This window comes from Ambystoma mexicanum, chromosome 2q, assembly GCF_040938575.1.
Source record: "Ambystoma mexicanum isolate Mex_15411 chromosome 2q, UKY_AmexF1_1, whole genome shotgun sequence".
Taxonomy (NCBI): domain Eukaryota; kingdom Metazoa; phylum Chordata; class Amphibia; order Caudata; family Ambystomatidae; genus Ambystoma; species Ambystoma mexicanum.
This window is the reverse complement of record NC_090924.1, coordinates 533,585,267-533,606,409: the sequence shown is the minus strand read 5'-3', so window position 1 is coordinate 533,606,409 and position 21,143 is coordinate 533,585,267. Positions and strand designations below refer to the sequence as shown.

The 21,143-nt window shown below is 42.0% G+C and overlaps 1 protein-coding gene across 1 annotated transcript in view; it reads left to right on the top strand.

Moving 5' to 3' along the window:
- Positions 1-21,143, top strand: part of DNAH3 (dynein axonemal heavy chain 3) — a 1,861,430-nt gene that overhangs the window by 1,288,797 nt on the left and 551,490 nt on the right. The window lies entirely within an intron of this gene.

Sequence of the window (21,143 nt, the reverse complement as noted above, 5' to 3'; positions counted from 1 at the left end):
ATGACGACTTTGTGGTGGGTCGGGCGCCTGTCGAACTGTTCTAAACCATCCACGTGGGGAGTCGACAAGACTCCCTGGTGCCTGCAACCCTAACCAGTCACATGGAGAGAGAAGAGTGAGGGCAGGGCACCAGCAATATCGAGAGCCATGGCATCTAGAGTGGAGGAAGAGAACTTGACCGAGTGCTGAGCCTGACAGCGTTCTCCTGAAGACACTGTCAGCCTTTGAAGAATGAACTTCCCCCAACTCCGACCTTCCCTCCTTTTCCTCCTCCTCACCTGAAGATTGGTCTTGAATTGACGATATCTGAGGTCTTCTAGCGCAGTGATCCTTTTCCTTTTTCCGTCTTTCTCTTTTTTCTGGGCAAACGTCTTTCTCGCGGCAGGGACATCAAGGAGAAAAGTCGGGCCCTAAAGTGAAGGCAAAATGCAAGTGTATTGTGAAAGAGTTGCAAGAACGTATCTAGAAGTTGGTAAGAGACTATCTAAAGATATCCTACTGAAGAGAACTTTTGAGTAAAGAAGAGACATTTCAATAAGAGATGGACATGAGAAGGGAGACATGTTACTGATCTACTTTCAGTTAGTTAAAATAGCTGTGGGCTCAGTTAGAACCGTGGACATAGTCATTTGGGGATTCCTGATGACTGACAAGCACCTTTAGTTCATTGAGATAGGCAGGGATACCCCTGTAGCAGTAGGGAAAGATAGGCCTTCACCAGTAAAAATGTCCCTGAAGAGTCTGACTCCCTCTTCTAACCCAGCTATTCTTTGTCTCAGGAGGATAGTTCAGGGGCAACGTGCTCGCCTTGGAAGCAAGACGACAAGGAGCAACACAGGTTTGATCCCTCAGTCTGCACTTAGAAACCTTTGGGTAATAAGCGCGTTATACATAACCTATCATATCATAACCCGCCACATATGGTGTTAGCAGTGGGATGTCAACCAACTGCAAGAAGGTGTCCATAGGGTTTGATTTACAAAGTACCAAAGACATTTTGATTCCACCCGGGGAGAGGCGCTTAATACCTACAGGCCTTACTCTGGTCCTTCACCGAGGCACCTAAATTAGGATAGCTTCAAAATCAGGATTGGCCTGGAGATATGGGTTGGATTATATGGCAGGAGTAATTGACCCTGACCTCCGACAAGACATTAAAATCCTTCTGCACAACTACAGGAATAATCCCCATAGAGTGTAAAATAGGCAGAGAAAGTAGCCCGGGGGGTCCTCAAATAACTTGTTCCCCGTAGCCCAGGAGGTTGAGGCTCAAAAAGAGACAGAGAGGTTCAAGAGGAGTTGGAGTGGTGTCTCTCCCCATAGTGGAGACCCACCAAGAAGAGGTAGAGGCGGTCCCACCACTATCTGACCTGACCTGGCCTTTGCCCAGAGACACGGCCCGGTCCTCACCGAGTCCCAATACTACCTGACCTTGCCTTATCCCAGAGGAATGACCCGGTTCTAACCAAGGCCTTTAGTAGGCCAAACACAACTAGTGGTTCCCCGAGCCATAGAATAATTGTTTGAGAGCTGGCCCATTCACATCTGACGGCGACTCCTCAAGGGGTGGGAAAACCCCAGTCAAATAATACCCAGATTTTACTTAACAGGAGTTTTTGCCGATGTCAAAAATTATGTTTTGACTGTTGCAATCTGTTAAGACTGCTGCAACTCCGGTTCTGATAGCCCCATTATTGTTATTATTATTATTATTATTTATTTTATTATATTTATAGTCTACATAAGTAGTATTTATATACATCAAAATACATCATTACATAACAAGCGAAACATCTAAAAACCCACTTAAACATAAACTTATGTGAGAAGAAAATTTGTGTGAGAAGTCAGGAATGAAAGTCGGACACAAAGTTGCCATGTGTTTGGTTATTTATTTATAACTTATATAGCACAGCCACTGACCCAGGGGCTAAAGGGTGCTAGACAGACGAGACATAGACAGCAAACAGCAAAGCACCATGACAAAGCAGTGTGTTAGGTGGAACTGAAATCTGAGAAGTGCTTATTAGTTAAGCAAGAGGGTCTTCAGTCCCTTTCTAAATACCCTGATACAAGATTCTTCTCTCAGGTTACCATTCCAAAATGTTGCAGCTGCTGCAAAGAAGGCTCAATTTCTGGTCTGTGTCAGCCAACAAACGGGAGTCTTAAGAAAGGAACAGTTGTTGGATCGCAGTATATTTACTGGCTTTAGGAACCAGAACGTCCTTAAGATAGGATAGGCCAAAGTTTTTTAAGCAGTTAAAGGTGATCACCATTAACCAGAAACGGATTCTCTCCGTGATTGGAAGCCAGTGAAGGTCCCTTCTTGCGTCCGAGATATGGTCCCTTCTATTTCGGTCCACAACAATTCTGACTGCATTATTCTGGATCACTTGGAGTCTATTAATCTGGCAATTAGATAAACCAGTCAGGATGATGCTACTATAGTCCATTCTTGAGCCGATTAATACACGTGCTAATGCTTCCCTGCTTGTCCTAGAAAGAAAAGGATGGGCATGAGACAGAAGTTTAAGATAGTAGGATGTGGAAGCAACTAAACTGCTGACCTGTGCCTTCATATTCAAACTACGGTCCAAATAGACCCCCAATGTTTTAACCTTCTTTTTAGTTTCAATGGTGCAGCAACCAATCAGGAGTTGGGTGTATTGTCTCTCCAATTTAAGAATGTTCTTTTCTGTTCCTGCAAGCATCAGCTCTGTCTTGCTTGAATTGAGTGAGAGGCCGTTAGAACCCATCCAGTTTTGGATAAGCCTGTAAATCCTATTGATGTTTGCTTCATCTTCACAGAAGACACCAGTAATTGGGATGACATATTGGGTGTCATCAGCGTAACTAGTGAACTCAACGCCGTTGAGATCCAATAAATCCAGAAATAGAACAGTAAAAATGTTGTAGAAGATAGGGGAGAGACAAGCTCCCTGAGGTACTCCTTGTGTCAACTCTAATGGATTAGCATCCGCTAAGTAACTGCTCACTCTCCAGTGACGACCCCCAAGGAATGATTTAACCCATCGAGCTGCCGAGAGCGTGAAACCCGCTACCTCCTCCAACCTGGCTACCAAGGCTGCATGGATCACCAGATCTAAGGCGGCAGACAGGTACAACAACATCAACATGCTCGTATTTCTCTGGTCCATATGCTGGAGGAGTCTAGATTTTAAATCCAGCAGAGCTGTTTCCGTGTCATGCTTTTCCCTGAACCCGGATTGCCTCTGATTCAGAATGTCACCGGTTCTAAGGTGGGTGAGCACTTGTGTGTACGCCACCCTGTCCAGAATCTTGACCAGAAACAGGGAGGTAGAAATAAGTCTATAGTTTAGCGGGTCACTGGGTGAGAAATTGGGCTTCTTTATAAGCGGTGTAACCCAGGATTGCTTAATGCATGCTGGCACAGAACAGTCTCTGAAGGATGCATTGACGAACCTACATAGAGTGGTAATCAGAGCAGCGGAGCATGCTTTTATAGCTAATGCAGGACAAATGTCCCCCCTTAAATTTGACGGCTTAAGTTTCTCTGATTAGCGGGAGTTCAGCTTCACATATAGGTTTAAAAGAGAAAAGCTATTCTGTTTTCCAACTCTTGGGTGTAGGATTGGTCACATTGGGATCAGCTCTAGTTAAGGTTTTATTTGATAACATAATACCAGCTTTAATTTTGTTAAGTTTAGTATCCATTGTTTCTTGGACCAAGTTACACCAGTTGGCATCTCTGATAATTGAGTCCATGTTGTTGTTTCTAGATGTTTCCAACTCCCTAAACACTTTAAAAAGCTCCTTGGGTTGGGATTATGCTTTAGCAATACGGTCGTCTAGATATGGTTAAAGACTTTTATTAAGGGGGTGTAGCCCTGATCTTTCCAGAATGGATTCCTGCCTCTATCATTCCCACTCAATCTTACTCCTATTTTGAATGCCTTGTCTGCAGGCTCTCTCTCACCTAGCCATTCCCTTACTTTGGCTACTATCTACTGACCTCCTGGTCAGCTCGCCTAATTTCTCTCTGAGTGGGCGGACCTCTCCTCCTCCCTCCTGGCCTCGACCACTGAACTCCTCCTCCTTGGTAACCTCAATATCCATCTTGACCCTCCTTGTTCATCCTCTGCACACCCCTCTGGCCTGACTTGCTCTGCAGGGCACACACTTGATGTCTTGATCTCCTCTGACCTTCCCCTCTCCGTCTATCTGACCACTCCTCTCTCCTGGAGTGATCACTCCCTCCTCTCCTCTCATCTCACTCTCTCTTCCCCCCAGGCCAAGCCTACCCCAACACTGCCACCTACCTTCTCAGACATCCGGCCCATGAACGTGTGTCATTGGAGGCTTTTGGCACCACCTTCTCCCCCCACCCTTCCCCCTCCACCTCCGGCTGACTCACATACTGACACAGCCCTGTTTCTCTGCTCTACTCTTCCATGTCCGATACTCTTGATGCTCTTGCCCCTGTCATGAGGATCCGTTTGTAGACCAAAGCAAAGTTCAATTCTTGGTTTGACTCTGACCTAGCTACATTTAAACGTAAGTGTAGGGCGGCTGAGAGGAAATTGATGGCTTCTTGCTCATCCTCTGACAAACTGGCCTGTCGCTTTCTCCAAAGGCAATACAGACTCTCTGTCGACACCAAGAAGAGAGCCCACATCCAAGCCCGTGTCTCTGCGGCATCTAACAACTCGGCCAACTCTTTAAAATCTGCAAGGAGCTGGCCAAACCTGCAACAGTCTCTACCCCTCCTGTCGCCTCCCAGACTCTTTTCAATGCCCTTGCCTCTCACTTCATCTCAAAAACCCAGGACATCATGTTCACCCTCTCATTCCCTACCGCTCCTCTCCCCTCCCCTTCTGTGAATGCTGTCAGTCCTTCGGCCACCCCCCCACCCTCTTTCTTGTCCTTCCCTCTTTTCTCCCCTGGACAAGTCCGATCTATGAAAGCCTCGTCATAACAGGTTCATCCCTGTTCCTCTAAAACCATCAAGGACCACATTGCTACCCTCGCTCCAGTCCTTGCTGATTTCTGCAACCTCTCCTTTGCCTCAGGAGCATTTGCCTCCCTTCTGAAGCATTCTCTTGTGCATCCTCTTCACAAGAAACCCATAGCCGATCCCTCTTGTCTGGCTAACTACTGCCCAATTTCCATTACTCCTTTTCTGGGGAAACTCCTGAAAAAGCTGGCCATCTCAGCTTAACCTTCATTCTGATTCTATTGATTTTGTGTAAAACCATCAGTCTGACTTTAGGGCTGCCAGAAGTATGGAATCTGCTCTCCTAAACATCCATGAAGATCTGCTCTCCAATCCTGACTCTAACATTCCCTCTGTCCTCATCCTACTTGATCTCTCATCTGCCTTTGACATGGTCAACCATACCATCCTGCTCAACCGTCTCCGCGACAACTTGGGTATCACCGATCAGGCTCTGGCCTGGCTGACCTCTTTCCTCTCTGACGACCCTCCCAGGTCCAACTTGGGTCCTTCCTTTCATCTATCTTCCTTTCTACCTGTGGTGTTCCTCAGGGGCTAACCTCTCACCTTGGCTTTTCAACCAATACTTGGCAACTCTGGCCCACTGCATTGCCATTTTCTGCTCAAATTTCCAGTGCTATGCTGACAACACTCAACTCATTTTCAGGCTTCCCTGGGCCACCTCTTCTCCTTCTCTCATCTCTGATTGCCTAACTGCAATTCAGGATTGGTGTGCCGCCAACAATCTCTGCATGAAGACGGAGATCCTCCTCATCGGCACACCTTCACCCTCCTTTCCCCTCACTCTCTGGCCGGCTTCCCTTGGCCCTCCTCCTTCCTCCGCCTGCGAGGCTAAGAACCTCTGGGTCATCTTTGATTTCACGCTTTCCTTCTCTGCCCACATCTCTGAGGTCTCTAAAAAGTCAAACTTCCTACTACACCTCCCCAAAGGCACTCTTTCCTTCCCCCAGAAGCTCACCGTCTCCCGAGCCCTGGTTCTCTCTAGGTTGGACTATTGTAACAGCCTCTTATTAAATCTACCTGCCTCTACTCTCCGCCTTTTGCAACTCATCCAGAACAGGACTGCGAGACTTGTCCTTGGCCTCAAGCCCTGGGATCATATCATCATATCTGTCCAGCCCTGGAATCTCTCCACCGGTGGATGCAAGGATTAAATACAAAACCCTCTGCATTGTCCACTATGCTTTCTGGGGTCTGGGTCCAAAATACCTTCAGCTATCCCTCTGTAAATAACCCCCCTCTGGAGCTCTTTGCTCCTCTACCTCTAACTCCCTCAGGGTCAGTCGTTTTTCAAAGAAACGAGCTGGGGCCTCCCTCTTGAACAGCCTTCCTGCCACTCTGAAACTTAAGAGAACCATCTCCGGTTCTGGAAGCACCTCAAGACCTTCCTCTTGGCTTCTGCCTTCGTCCCACCTCTCCCCCTCTCTTCTCTGCACCATGCACCTGGCCTACCTGCTGTCTAAGGGCCCAGGTACCTGCTCCCCTGGCCCCCCATCCACACTGCCTTTAGGCAATCTCTTGCACTGGGGTATGCATCTGTAAACATACAGCAACCCCCTTTTTGTTTCCTGCACTTATCAGACATACCCTGTCTGCTGCCTTAAACCCAGCACTTGCCACTTGCTGGATGCACTACCACTGTTTCTTGCCTTGTATTATTTATTTCTTTTTATTATTTATCTGTTTTCCTTTTCTCTGCACTTTCCATTTCTCCCCCCTTCCCTGCACTTTTCCCCTTTCCCTCTCCCATGCACTTGCGCGTCTTCAATGTCACTGGGCCTAGTAAGATCGTTGTTTTTGTTCTCCCTTGTTCCCCTCCCTTGCCTTGTCGCGCTCTGAAACGCTTGTGTACGAGCGCAATACAAATAAAATATCAATTAACATAAACAGGTTGGGAAAAGGCCTCTTTGACCCAGCTCTAAGAGTAATTTCCCTACCTAAAAGCAAAGTCTAAGGATCTGTCTGTCAGGATTTCAAAATCAAAATCATCCATGTGTCCAAACGTTCTGTCCTGACCCTCACACTACAAACCTAATGATAAGGTGAAAAAGGGAAATGAAATTTCTTTAACCTGCTGATTGTAAAAAGTGTTCATAAATGAAAAATAGAACAACTCCAACATAAAAGTTCTCAAAGGTAACAGAACCTTGGTTCCAGAGGGTGTTTCCCTTCCACTGGATTCTTCAATTCTATGTCAATGTTTCTTGATGGAACAGTTCTTTGTGTCTTTCTTGGCCCACAACAATCCTGTTAGTTACAAAGCTACTTAGACTTGTGGTTACTTCTTTCAAAAAGTTAATTCTTTGTTCAACTAACACAGTCCTTTCTTTGACATTGTGTAGATTTGAAACTGCCTGATATACCCCCCTGCCAGGACTTCCCATGTACTTGTAGCTGCCTGGTTTTCTTGCCTGCCAGGAGTTCTTATTTCCATAGGTACCTGTCCCTCTTTTACATCAACAATTGCATATATCTTTCTTGGTTCTGTAGATCTGGTAGTTTCAACATTCGCTCTAAGATTTCCTCCATATCTGCATTCCATGCACTCCTATATGGCTGAGGGTTGTATCTGCAATATGCCTTCTTGATTTTCTAACAATCATCTTACTGTTTCTGTCTCTGTGGCTTTAAAATTTACAAACTGTGTTTGGCGCGGTCCCTAAAAAGCCCCAGGGTCCCCACTTTGCTTGGGTTGATTCACCGACTTTGAGGAGGTTCATGGAAGAACCAATAGGTTCTCACTGACTGTGAGAACCAATCATGGGAGGAGGTTACTGGCGGGGGATCTGTGATGACTCCATTGCAGTCATCACAATTGTTACAGAATTTTGCTTTATAATAAATTAGATTATCATCATTCCCATTCATAAAACATTCCCATAAAATGTTTAATAACATTTATACCTCATTAGTGTAGGTCATATACATTGTACTGTGCGTCATTTCCAGACTTTCATATTCAGTAATCAAATGCTTTACCATTTCAAGTACTTCCTCACCACATGATCTGCATAACCTAAAATCGCTATGAATGCCTATTCCCACACCTGTAATCTCTAGGGTATTCACCAAATGAAATTTGATTTTCAAATACCCATACACTGTGAAACAAGTGGGAAAAGCACAGATGTAGGAGGAAGCTTGAGGCCTTGTTTGCAGGTATTCCAAAAACATCACTATTTGCTTTTGTCGCCAGGTTAATAATAGTTTTCTCCTCAATTTAGGATTTTAAAACACTTATTGACCCAGCACTTGTAGAGTAGAAATGTGTGGGCATTTCACAATCCACATTGCCTATTCTCCTTTCCCAACTATCAACAGATCCTGACATCAGTTTTAAGCAGCTGTTTCGTAAACTGACTTCTCTGTTCCTGCAAATGCTCGAAACATCCGTCCCAATAATTGACTGTGTGCCGACCGCATGCCTCTCCAATCTAACAATATATTCGTTCATATTATGGTTGTATTTATATTTTGTAGCCTGAATATAATCAATTGGAGTGGGTTTGGGTACATGTAATAGTGTTCTGAGTGATTGCCCTTCTAATTTGTCAAATTCTCCACAATGTTTATGCTCCTACATTTCAGCCCCATATGTGATACACGGCAGGATTTTAGCACATTATATAGTTAGAATTGTCTGCAGAGAGTAACCTCCATTCTTTCTCCCAAACTTATTGAGCACCTCGATTTGCTGCAAGGGTCTTTGCCCTTACTACCTCCCAGTGTGCAGACCACTTAAATGTATTATCCGCGATAATACCCAAGTACATGTATGCCGGCACCTGCTCTATTTTAGTTTTGTTCAGGGTTCAACAAACAGTTTTTTATTTTGCTCGACTGGATGCAAAAACCATGGTTTTCATCTTCTCAATCTTTATTTTGAGACCATTTAGGTCTGCAAATGTACTAAGCGCATTAAGCTGTGGCTGCTGACCTCTTAGTGTGTAATCAAGAAGTAGCAGAGCATCGGCGTATCCAAGCCATGCAACCACAACAGTACCCAATTTAGGGGGATGCGTTTCAGATGTTGTGAATATCGTATTGAAATCTACCAAATATAGGATAAAAAGCGTTGATGCTAAAATGTAACCTTACTTTACACCTCCATAAGTGGGCAGCCATTCCGTAGCATGCCTAATACCATCCAGTCTTATGCTTACCAGTGTTTTAGTGTGAAGGTGTATGATCATGGCTAGTAAACCCCCTAGAATATTCCAGGCTGCAAGTCTGTGCCATGTAGCGTGCCTCTTAATACTGTATCGAAAGCTGTACTAAAATCTTTGAATGCTACATATACTAGTTCTCGCTTTTTCCAGGCATATTCGATTAAGTTGATCAATGTTAGGTTGTGCAGTGTGCTAGACTACTTGTGAAAGCTGGTTTGATTAAACAGAATAATATTGTTAGAATCAATCAAATTAGACAGTTCGGCCAGCAGCAGTCTGTCAAATATTTTCAAGGGTATATCAAGCATGGCACGCAGTCTATAATTACTTGGGGATTTACTACAGCCTTTTATATATACATGGACAATATTACTGTCCCTCCAGGCATTTGGCAGGTTGCCAGATATACTTCTACTTGTAAATAGCACCTGCAATGTTTCCACTCACAAAATCTGATTCATTTTTAATAGTGCATTGCAGGTGCCACCCAGACCCGCTGCCCATTACGATGGATTTATGTGTCCAGATGTCTTCCTTCGGTATTTGAAAGCCAATGTCTGGGGCCTGCATACCTAAGGAGTTTGCAGTATGTATTTCCCAATCCGTACTTCAACCTCCATTGAGCATAGCTGTATTCGTTCCTACCTTATTATTAACTGCCCAGAAGGATTTCTGGTCATTCGTAACGGCATACCATTTAAGTTCTAACCAAACATCCTTCTCTTTTGAATTATGGTAATGTTTTAACCATTTTCTATATTATTGTTTCCTCTTCTTGATTTCCTCAGATATTGATATATGATACCCCTGACATTTAGAATATTTTATCAAGATCTTAATATCTTGCCTCAATTGCTTTCTAGCTTGCTTTATTCCATGTTCGTAATTATGCCTCTTTCCCTGGTTGACAGAGGTTATGTTTACTTCCATTCTCCTCCTTCTTACATTGTGCACCTTAAGATCAGTAATCAAATCTTCAAACTTACTGATTACGTCCCTGTCTTGCCCAGTATCCTTATTCCCCCCTGTTCTCTGTACTCTAATAATGTAATACTAGCCAATAGATTAGCACTTTGCAATGTTGGCAGGTTCTGTCTGACTGTATTTTTTGCTCCATTTAAATATACACAACCAGAGCTATCTGAGTTAATAGTATGCCATTTTAACACTGCGCACACAGGGAAGTGATTGTTTTCCTCCCATATCAATATGGCAATATCAATTACCCATGGATATACACTTTGGTTGGCAAATATGTAGTCTATTCATGACACACTTCTACAACTTACTCTAGTATATCCATACTCAATATTTCCAGAGCAATGGCCATTTAACATTATAAATCCACAATGATACAACATATTGGCCCATGCCACACCATTTGCATTTGTGTCTGTGTGCCTAAGCGGGGAGGATGCATGATCATCTTTAAACGCTGTAGTGGAGGGAGGGACTTTGGCATTGCAATCACTGCATATTATCACTGCTACGTCAATGGGTACATTCCTCAGTATGTCTTCTACAGTTTCAATGTTTTCCTTTTGTGACACCAGTGTGGGAGGGTCATAAACATTTACAATACACAGTGCTTTATCAGATCCATTCTTACCCTTCACAATGCCTGCCAGAGCACAATTCGTGCTGGGTCCCACCTTCATAATATCAAACCTATTTTGTACTGTGATTAATAGACTGTTGGGTGTCCTGACCCACATTTGCACTATGATGCTGCAACATTTGGTGCTGTGGGCTTAGGAAATCCAAGATGGCGGAAAAGCCCACATTTGCGCCAGGATCCAGGAAAACCGTGCAGATTTTGCACACCAAAATGGTTGCCTGACCTACCACCCACCAGTGTGAGCGTGATGGGCCAGGAGTGCCATGGGTGAAATGTGTGCAAAAGGAAAAACAGCAGTGCCGGTTGGCTCAAAAAGCGCTTTGAAATCACCTTTGTTTCTCTGAAATGCAAGCTAAAAATGCCTATTTTAAACATTGCAAGATATTCAAAAATCTCACTGAAAACCAGCAGACATTTGGCAGAATGTATTCTTGTGTGCATACTAAATCTGGAAAGATCAAAACTGGCTGAGCTGTGGATGTCAGCAGCTGAAGTGAAATTGGACTGAAAGACACTAAAATCTAAATGTTTAAAATAAATGAGTGACCTACTGTTGAGTGTCACATAGTTTGCAACTGTTAAATGTCATAGTTTTGAACTTAGAATCAGCATTCTAGCTGCATGTGTAAAAATTGTAAGTTTGATTTGGATGAAGAAAAACTGGGAACAAAAGTGACATTTAGCTGAAGCCTGGCTTAAAGAGATTGAATTCTGCCTGGCAACTACCCCCGACAGGAGTTAAAACTTGCTCAGCCACTCTTCCCAGGCCTGGCTGCATTCTGCTGCCCCCACCAAAGGAGATGACACCTCCCTGATTGGATTAGGGGAGGAGCAGCTGGGGACTGCAGGAAACTGAACAATGAGCCTTCCTTGGCTCAGGCAAATGTTAAATTAGGGGGGGTCGTAAATGGCTTCCTCTTGAGAGAAATGGGGAGGGGCAGTGCCTCTGTGAGCAACCTGAGCTGGAGGAAGTGGACAAACCAGAAATTCCACCATGTGCTTTGGGAAACCACACCCCTCTGGGCCAGAGCATCATTTTAAAAAGATGGATAATTCATAGTGCGGACTTGTCAAAATTATATAATTAATATCATTATTCTTGTGATTTTTCTGTGCACATTTTAAGAGGTGTTAGAACTCTGTACCACGTTCTGAGGCAAAACCCCATGAATTATGGAGATTGCAGACACGGGGTTCACGCTAGCAAAATGAAAATTTACTGGAATATGTGTAGAAAGGCGGTGTACATCTGTGTCATTTTTGGTAAAAATCTAATCTTGGTAAACCAACCAAAAAGCGCAAAATGTTGTCATTTCTTAATCCATGCTCTTAGAAACATCAGAGTTGGAACAAAAACTACCTTATGTGATATATGATGTGTATATGCAATGTCAACCACTTGTGTATCTGGGAAATGTGTTTAGTTATGAAAATTATTTTCTAAGGTAAAAGCAAAGGGGAGTGTTCTTTCTGTATTCCATAAAGATGACACCTGATGACTCACTGCTCCCTTCTCAAATCAGGTCAAAGAGAAATCCTTGACCTATCAAATCATGAGTGGGGTGGGCACAGAAAGTTAGCATCCACACCCATTTTCAAAAGACATAAAAAGAGCCACTGGAAGCCAGATAGGGACATTCATTTTCCAACCTTCAACTGAATTCCTGCGCAGCACGCTGACGGAGAACTCCAGAATCCAGAACAGAACCAGTACCCCGAAAGCAGTGCTGTATCCAGAGAGACCAGACCAGATCACTGTGAGCAGAACCAGAGACCAGACCAGTTCGCTGTGAGCAGAACCGGTGCCTGATTGACCCGCCGAGCAGAGAGAACCGCAGCTAAACCTATTAACCAGATCTGTGACGAGGCCATTCCGTTTAAATTTATAGTGTGAGTATCTCACCAGAACTGTGCAGAACCAATCTCTTAGTTTAAAATAATCTAATTCAAACTATTTTAACCTATTGAGAACTGCATCAAAGAATCGTGTGTCCCTTCTCCGATTTTAAACCTGTAAAAGTGTAATTTGCCATTTTGAATCATTATTTAATTTCTGAAAAACGACCTTCACGAAATCGTCTGTATCTCTTGAACCAATTGTGCTAGGAGCGAGTTTCAACTTTCATTTTAAAGCTAAGATTCTAGGCTTTCCAACGAACCCAGACTTTCTATTCATTATACTTTTTCTGTAATCGCCCTCGACGCACTCAGAAAAAGTGCCGCGATTTGCAATTTGGCTCAAATTGCTTCACTTGTCAAAATAGCAGCTTCTTGCTTTCCTTTGCTGAAATTCGTTTGCAACCTGACAATCATTCATAGAGCATTGCTAAAGTGATCCTGAACTAATTTAAAGTGGCTATCACCCACCCTGAATCTCTCATATGGAATTAAAAATCATTTTTAGCATATTTTTCCCTTCTTTGCAAACCACATTTAAAGTTTTTTGCCTGTGTTTAAAAATCATCCCTGGTGCTCTCGGCTTGCTAGGGGGGAATTGGAACTTTGTATTGCATTTTTGTTGGTATTCTTGAAGACTGTGTGCTCTCCTTCCATTTCCTTATATTGCATAAAGGGGGGGGGGGAGTGAATTGTCAAAAGAAAAAGTGATCACATTATCTCTTGTTGAAATCATATCAAATTATTTCTGTGTTGCATTCTGTCCCACCTTGCATTCCCTGAACCATATAAAGCATTCTCTGCTACCTTAGTCCTCTGTTCTTATTCATAAGTAACCAAGAACTGTGCTACTGTAGGATTACCTATTGCTCATATTCACAAGTGTGCTATCAATTATCAATTTATTTATAAAAGTGTGATATATATTGTTTAATTTTTCAAATAAACCTTTTAATTTGCAAAACAAACCTACTTCTGGGCTCAGTGGGGTCAGGGGGATTCTAAGAGTGGGGTGTTATATAAGGGTTGTCATCCAGAGTAAACGAACTGGACATAAAAATACATCAATAAGGGTTTCCATCAGCATCCCAGACTAGGCATTGACTTAGCTGTAGTGTTGAATTGAAGCCATTAACAAGACCACCTTTTTGCCTACCTTTAAGGCCCTTAATGCCCGGAGCATGTATGGTCTTTCTTCCAGCAATCTCACAGTAGTCTACCAACCACGTTTCCTGTAAAGCTATAAATGAGAACAAATCAATATTTTCCGTGAGTCCATTCTCCATTGTATGATGGAAGCTACCACAGGTGTTCCATGAAAACATCAGTAGACACTGGTTAGGGTCTTTTTTTAGATGTGGTTGTAGCACCTTTGGCAACCATCTCCAATGGTCTTCTTCCTTGATACTCTCAAATTCTCTTGAAAGGGGCCCCTAGGGGTCCCTCGCGATATGAAAACAAGGCAATAACCATACACGAAAGGATGCGCCAGACACGAGGTTCAAATTCCCAATGCTAGGGTTTATTGCAAGCAAAACTAGTCCCAATTGGCCAACTGTGGTCTCACGCCCCGTGACGTGAGTTTTCTAGACCTCGAGGGACGCAAGAGAGCGAATTACGTACATCAGTTACATATATACAAAATGCATATCATACAATCATCTATGTCATGTTTAACACCCCCCTTTATTAAGTTTCTTTGAACTCGGGATGACGATGGACATTTCCGACGGGTATGACAATTATGACACTTTCGATGTCTATTCTAGTAACAATGTGCAATTAGAAAGTGGGGAGGCATCTTCTAGTTGTTGAACAGAACACAGTGGTTCTGTTCTTGGAAGCAAGCTGCACACGGGGGAAGAGCCACATTCCAAGCTTTGCTATCTATGAGGTACTATTCGTGCCCTGGGAGCTGACACGCTCTAAAGGGTTTTGCGAAGGGGGGCCGTAAGAAGAGCATAATTCAAGCCTTTAGCTGCTTTATTCTAACATATTCTACCACAGTACGAGACTGGCTGGCAGCTGTGAAATGATTAAATGCCCTGCAGCTCTCCCTCAAGGCTACAGAGAGGGGAGCGTGGGCATTCCTTTCTGGGCTACTCATGAGGAGTTTCAACGAACTCCTCAGTCCCGCGACCTTTCCCTTTCATATTCAGACAACAATGTTAACAGTTGAGCAGAGTAAGCAGAATTCGCAAGAATTGCAAGCTGCAAAGCAGTTTAGACAGAAAACAATGAGCAATGGTTAACAAGCAAAATGGCGATTCTTGCTACGTTTAAAATGGCCGCTTGTTGGTCAAGCATAGCAGTTTGTATTTCTATAATCCGGTGCATAAGACGGTTGGCCTTCCGCCATCAAGTTACGTCTGTCATTCAAATGAAGGGTATTCACTTTTCCAGATTGACACTATGAATGGGCAGCCTTGTACTTTCCTTGTACCATTTCTATTCATTGTTATTTGCAATTCCAGTAACTTGTTGGTGTTCAGAGCAAAGCCATTTCTTACAGGTAATCAATCCTCATGTTCCTGTGTCATTATTGATCAAGCAGAATCAGGTGAAGTTAGGTTCAGCCATTTGATGTTAACATACATGGTTTGAGAAATGTTGGCTACGCTAGATTGATAGAAACATTGAAACACGTCTGCTTCATAAGACACTAAAAGGTCAAAACTGGCATCAGAATAAAAGAGGACGTTTGTTGTAACTCTCATTTAATTCTCTGATTGGCCCACAATTATATCTGTCAAGCTCATTACTCGCAATGGTATGATACTGTTGAATAATTGTACGACTATCACTCGATTTAATGGAGGATGTCTGTTTTGAGAAAATAAATGTCGAATTTGTAAATGCTTGATGATAGTGCTTGTCTATATATCCTTTTACACTTATACGCTCTTTTATTTTTGCTGGGGAAACTTGGCATAATTTTGTGTTGACTGCAATATTAGATTCAATGTTTGGGTAGCTCTCACGTCCAGCTTCTCTACTGAGTGCAATATGTTCAACCTGTTGAAACATTATTTGCAACCCTTCTAAAATTTGCTCCTCATCCTCCTCCTTGGTGGGCCCTGTATTTATCTTTTCAGGAGGCACTGCCTTCTTCGTTCTTTGCCTGAATGTCTGGGAATCACCCACTTCTGTTGTTTTTGTCAGATTTATGTGTATATCCTTCCCAACAGAGGATTTGGCAGGAGCGTGCAACGTCTTTGCCGCAGGAGCTTTAATTACACAAGATGCGTCTCAACCCTATTTGTTTGATTCCTTTTGGTTTCCTTTGTTCTTTTCTTTTTGGGCTCTCCATTACCAGTCTTATTTACATTATCTATTCCGTTTTTATTGACTTTGTGGTGCTTACTGAATCATAGTCACCTTGCTCATTCTCTATCAGCATTACTGCATTTGCATTTGAGGAAGCGATGTTACTCTTCTTTTTCTTCTTTTTGTTATTTTTGTAGATGATACTACTGTGTTGAGCCAAGGTCCATTCTTGGTTACCTCTTCTTTTTTTTCTTTTTCCTCCTTGGCTCACCAGCATGTTCGATAAGATCTATATGCTGAAGAGCCTCTACTGATTTTTGTGAGATTGTGTTACCTCCTTCTATACACTGTGCTATGGAGGTATGTAATGTTCGAGTAAAGTTATCAGGACCTTTAAGCCCGATCAATACACATTCTAGAGTTTTGTTGCTTATATCATTTATGTGTATATCTCTCTCGTAGGCCACATTTCATACTGGCCTGCCCATAGGATACTTTTTAGTACATGTTTTATCAAGTGTGAGGGGTCAGAAAGGAGAGATGGACACAAAGTGGTAGGGTTTTAACATTTGCCATGTTTATTAAAGCAAATAATTGGTACAAAGGCCTATCAGTCCCTATCCTAATGATAATGACCCTACCTATGAAACTAAAACTAAAGCAAATTAACCTTGTGTCCAAATTGTATCTGACCCTCACACTAACATATAACTGTACAAGGTTAAATGTCTCTAGTTCCAACCCAACACAAGAAAGTGGGTGATTCCATTAAAGCAATCCTTGTGTTCAGGGGTTGGCTCCTTTCCCCTGAACCAATTCAGAAAGCCTATTGGAAATATGTTGTTCCAACAATGTTCTCTCCAAATGAATGAAAATGCCTCTTTAGATTTAGCTAAACTAAAATTTCTCATCCATAGAATATAGTTGTCAAAATAGCCAAACACATGTCATCTCTGCAGAACGCTTTTCTGAGGAAGGCAAAACCAAATGTCTTGTTAATAGAACACTGTTTTCAAATGGCAAGGTTTCTCTCTTAAACAACTGTGTATCTCCTGGTATACTCCCTTGCCAGGAATTTCTCAACTTACTCCTTCAATATCCTGGTTTACTCTGCTGCCAGGAATGGTTTTTTAACAATTTAAGACAATTCTTAATGTCCCGGATTACTCTCCTGACAGGAATATTTTCTTCTTGAAATGTCTCTTGCTCTTGACAATGCTTGCTCCAGATCTCCCCCAACTGACATCTCATGTTAGCAAAGCTACCACATGTCTGCCTCCTGTTTTCTCTCTCAATATCTTTTGACCTGTAGCAATACCAGTCCCAGGTTCCCCCCAACTGACATCCCATGTCTAGAGAATTGTACCAGATGTGCCTCTTTACTTCTCTCCCAATATATTTTGGCTTATGGCAATGCTGGTCCCACGTTCTCCCCAACTGACATCTCATGTTAGGAAAATGGTACCATATTTGCCTTTTTATCTTATTTCGATTCGGTTGACGTTCAAAAGTATTCTTTAAACACTATTTCACTCTCAGGCTGACTCACCGGTATACCATTCTGTGGCTGCGAGAGTCCACAGGGCTGGCTTCCCCGCTTGTGCAGAGGTTCGTTTGGTTCCCGCGTTGGTGTTAGTTTTCTTTGCTGTTTCCCCTGAACCTGCTGTGCTTCAGTCACCTCCTCGTTGTCGAAGTTTCTCTTCTTCGGTCGGAAATGCCTTCTACACGCTGCAGGCAGACGTTCTTCGTTTCTCTTGCGGCTCTTCTCGCCTGAACTGCCTCTGCTGCCAGTCTCGCTTCGGGGACTGCATACTCTCCAACCTCTCTCCCTGGCTCTTCATCGAACCTCCAGCTGTAGAAAACCTTTGTGTTTAAATGTCCCACACAGCTAATTAAGTTTTAAACAACTAGACTCCACCTCACGCTTGAAGTCACATTTCCTTCCCCTCAACTCTTCAGTCATCTTTTTAGTCTCAGTCCTCCAGGTATAATGGGACTTGGAGTTCACATACATTCTAGACTTCTCAAGGTAAGATTTTTTAAATAGTTGTTGAAGCAGAGTTTGTCAGAGTCAGGAGAGGTTATGTGAACATTATGTGTAGTGGTGATCATAACACTTGGCTCTACTATGCAATAAGCCATCTTGGGTTTCAGGAAAGCTGGAAGAATCGCGTGTCTCCAGTCGTGGACTTATCACTTTCCCCCAATATATGTCTCCTCCATATGGGCCGCCCTTTCCCTCGCCATATGGGAGGAGACCACTAGCGGGGTTTCAGTGATGACCTCGCAGGATTCATCACACAAGTCAGTATGGGACTCTAATTTTCCATGTTTTCACATTTGTTGATCAATATCATGAGTTTTTTTAATTTATTGTTTTGGTTTATATAAACCTTTAAACAAGTTAGGGCAAATTAATAACAAATGCTGCAACGTCTCTTTCTCTCCTTCAATTTGACAGTGCCTACAATATTTATATTGCCCGTAAATTGGAAATCGGATGTTACGTATCTCTTGAGTATTTAGAACATTGCATCTAAAATGCATGATACTATTCCTAAACAAGCGCAAGGGGTATTTTAACATATACGATTCAGGATCGGTATACAATTTCCAATATGACAGTTTGTAAGTACAAAGTAGAATTTAGGATCTGCATTATTTTCAATCCAATCAAATGCTTTTGTCAACTTTTTCACTTTCATAGGATTTGAGATTAAAATTCCTATGGAGAGACCCATGTTGGTTAATATGGTATCGACTTCCTCTTTCAGAGAGCGCTTACATTTCCCCGAGTTGTCTCCACCCAATTTATGATACAAAGACTCTTTATGGCTAATCAAACATTTTCAAAGCAGCGATACCTTCTTCCAACACATGCAGCTTTTTAATGAATGTAAACCAAACTCGTACCGTATGAATTCCATCGGTATACATTTTGGCATAAAGAACAACACATTTCCCCATACAGTTGTTTCTATAACTTTTAAATAAGATGTTAATACTTTGGGAAGAAACTCTAAACCAGAAGAAAGACTTGGAATAACTTTCCTACAATGGAATTCCCTACATGTATACATCGAGTATCTCCCATATTTCCTTTCGATAACTCTCAATTGTTTAGAAGCATCAATTGCCTTCAGCCGTAACCAGTTTTTAATGAAACTATTGGTTAGGGAACTAGAAAATGAGTACCCTAAGTATCTCAGTGTAGTTTGCTGTTTAATGTTTGTTCCTTCACAGCTCCAACTAAATGTCGCAGTTTTTTACTTTGTTGACCCAAATGTATGATTATGGTTTTTGACAAGTTTATTTTCAGTTTCAGGTCTGCTATAAAAGCCACAAACACATTAATTAATCTTTGTAGTCCTATTTCTGTACGATCAAAGAGTAAAAAGTCATCAGCATACGCAAACCATTGCACTTTGAAGTTGCCTAGTTTAGGAGCAACTAATCCAGCACTACCCAAGGAATTACCGGCTGTATATACCTACAAATTAAATAGAATTGCAGCAAGTGCACAACCCTGTTTTAACCCATTGTATGATTTTATTATGTTTGACATGAGCCCATCGTTGTTCAATCTGACCCTCAACACTGTTTCCAAATATTAGTATATTAAAATTTCCGGCAGACCTTTGTCGATTCCCAATTCCGTTAGCCTTTGCCATAGTGTCGGTCTATCGACCATCTCGAAGGCTAACGACAGATCCATCGATGCTAAGTATAAATTAAGTTGGCCTTTGACACATTCATTTCATTGTAACTGTGCAACAAGCATACCCACCAGCATCAGTCTCCATACCTTTTCTGTCTAGAATCGAGAATATAATTCTCTTCAATCCACTCAAGCAATTTGTCGAGTACTAAAGATGCAAAAATCTTTCAGTCAACGTTCATTAAGGAAATTAGACGATAATTTGTTGGACACAGCGATTACCCTTCTTAAAGATTAACAGGATATATGAAATTCTCCAAGACTCTGGTATTCGCTTGGTTGTGATTACATCCCTGAACAAGACATGCAGAATATAAGAGCACATTGGAGTGTTCTGTATTTGGACCCGGAGTCTTAGAAGCTTTAGATTTTTTAAATAACTTGCTATGTTACCAACTGATACCTCCAAAGACCATATTGAATCGCATGATTGAGGTTCGAATATTTCAGAACTAGATGCTCTATATAATTTTTCAAAGTATTCGGACCATACGTTGGCATTTATGGGATTAATTTGTGTAACTTCAGTACTATTTATTAGTGACCATAGGTTTCACAAGTTATGACCTTTTATAGCAGAAAACAAAGCTTCAGAGTCCTTTTGTTATAAAGCAGAACGATGATTAATTATCCAGTTTTTGAAATTTTGCTGGCAACATTTCTTTTTCGTTACACTAGTTAAACGATCCTTTTTAAGATTGTTTAGCTCACAAAGTTCTTTATTTAACAGAGCTTAACGTAGTTTGGTCTCTACGTCAAATACATGTTTGTGACTGCAATGCAGGGTTGTTTGTCGTGTGTCTGCAAGACCACATTTTCTCAATGCCTGAACAAGATGAACATTACATTTGTCTACAGAATAGGTAGTCAATTTATTTTCAAGAGTGCTTGAATTAAAATCGTATAACATGTTATTGAATTTGACTGTTTTTATGGGATTCCGTTTAATATGAGTACCACAAACATTAACCTCCATATCCTCACAATACAGTTTTACTTTATTGCCGTTTTTATCCCAGGGAAGATTAATGAATAACAACGCATGATCGCTATATCGAGTAAATTGAACATTCATGTTACTCAAGTTCATATATAACTGCTTGCTTACAAACATATAATCGATTATAGAAGACTCCCCTCGTGCCTGCCAGGTCGGTTTAGTATTATACAATACATTTAATCCCCAATTTCTGGCAAAGGCTAACCGTAAACTTCCTCTGTACATTTTATTTCCATTCATAGAGTTATGGTCGCCCAAAGAGGTTATGGCCCATTCCATGTCGTGATTTGACATGTTGCATTCCGCATTCAAATCCCCGGTGAGGATAATCAAGCCCCCAAGATTCAATACGAGCCATTCATCGATCAAAATATGAAGATCTTCTATCGCTTTTACCAATTGCATGTCAGAGAGTTCATAAGTGTTCCAGTAAATATTAATTAACAATAAATGAACTGTTCCGTGTCTTGTTTTAACTC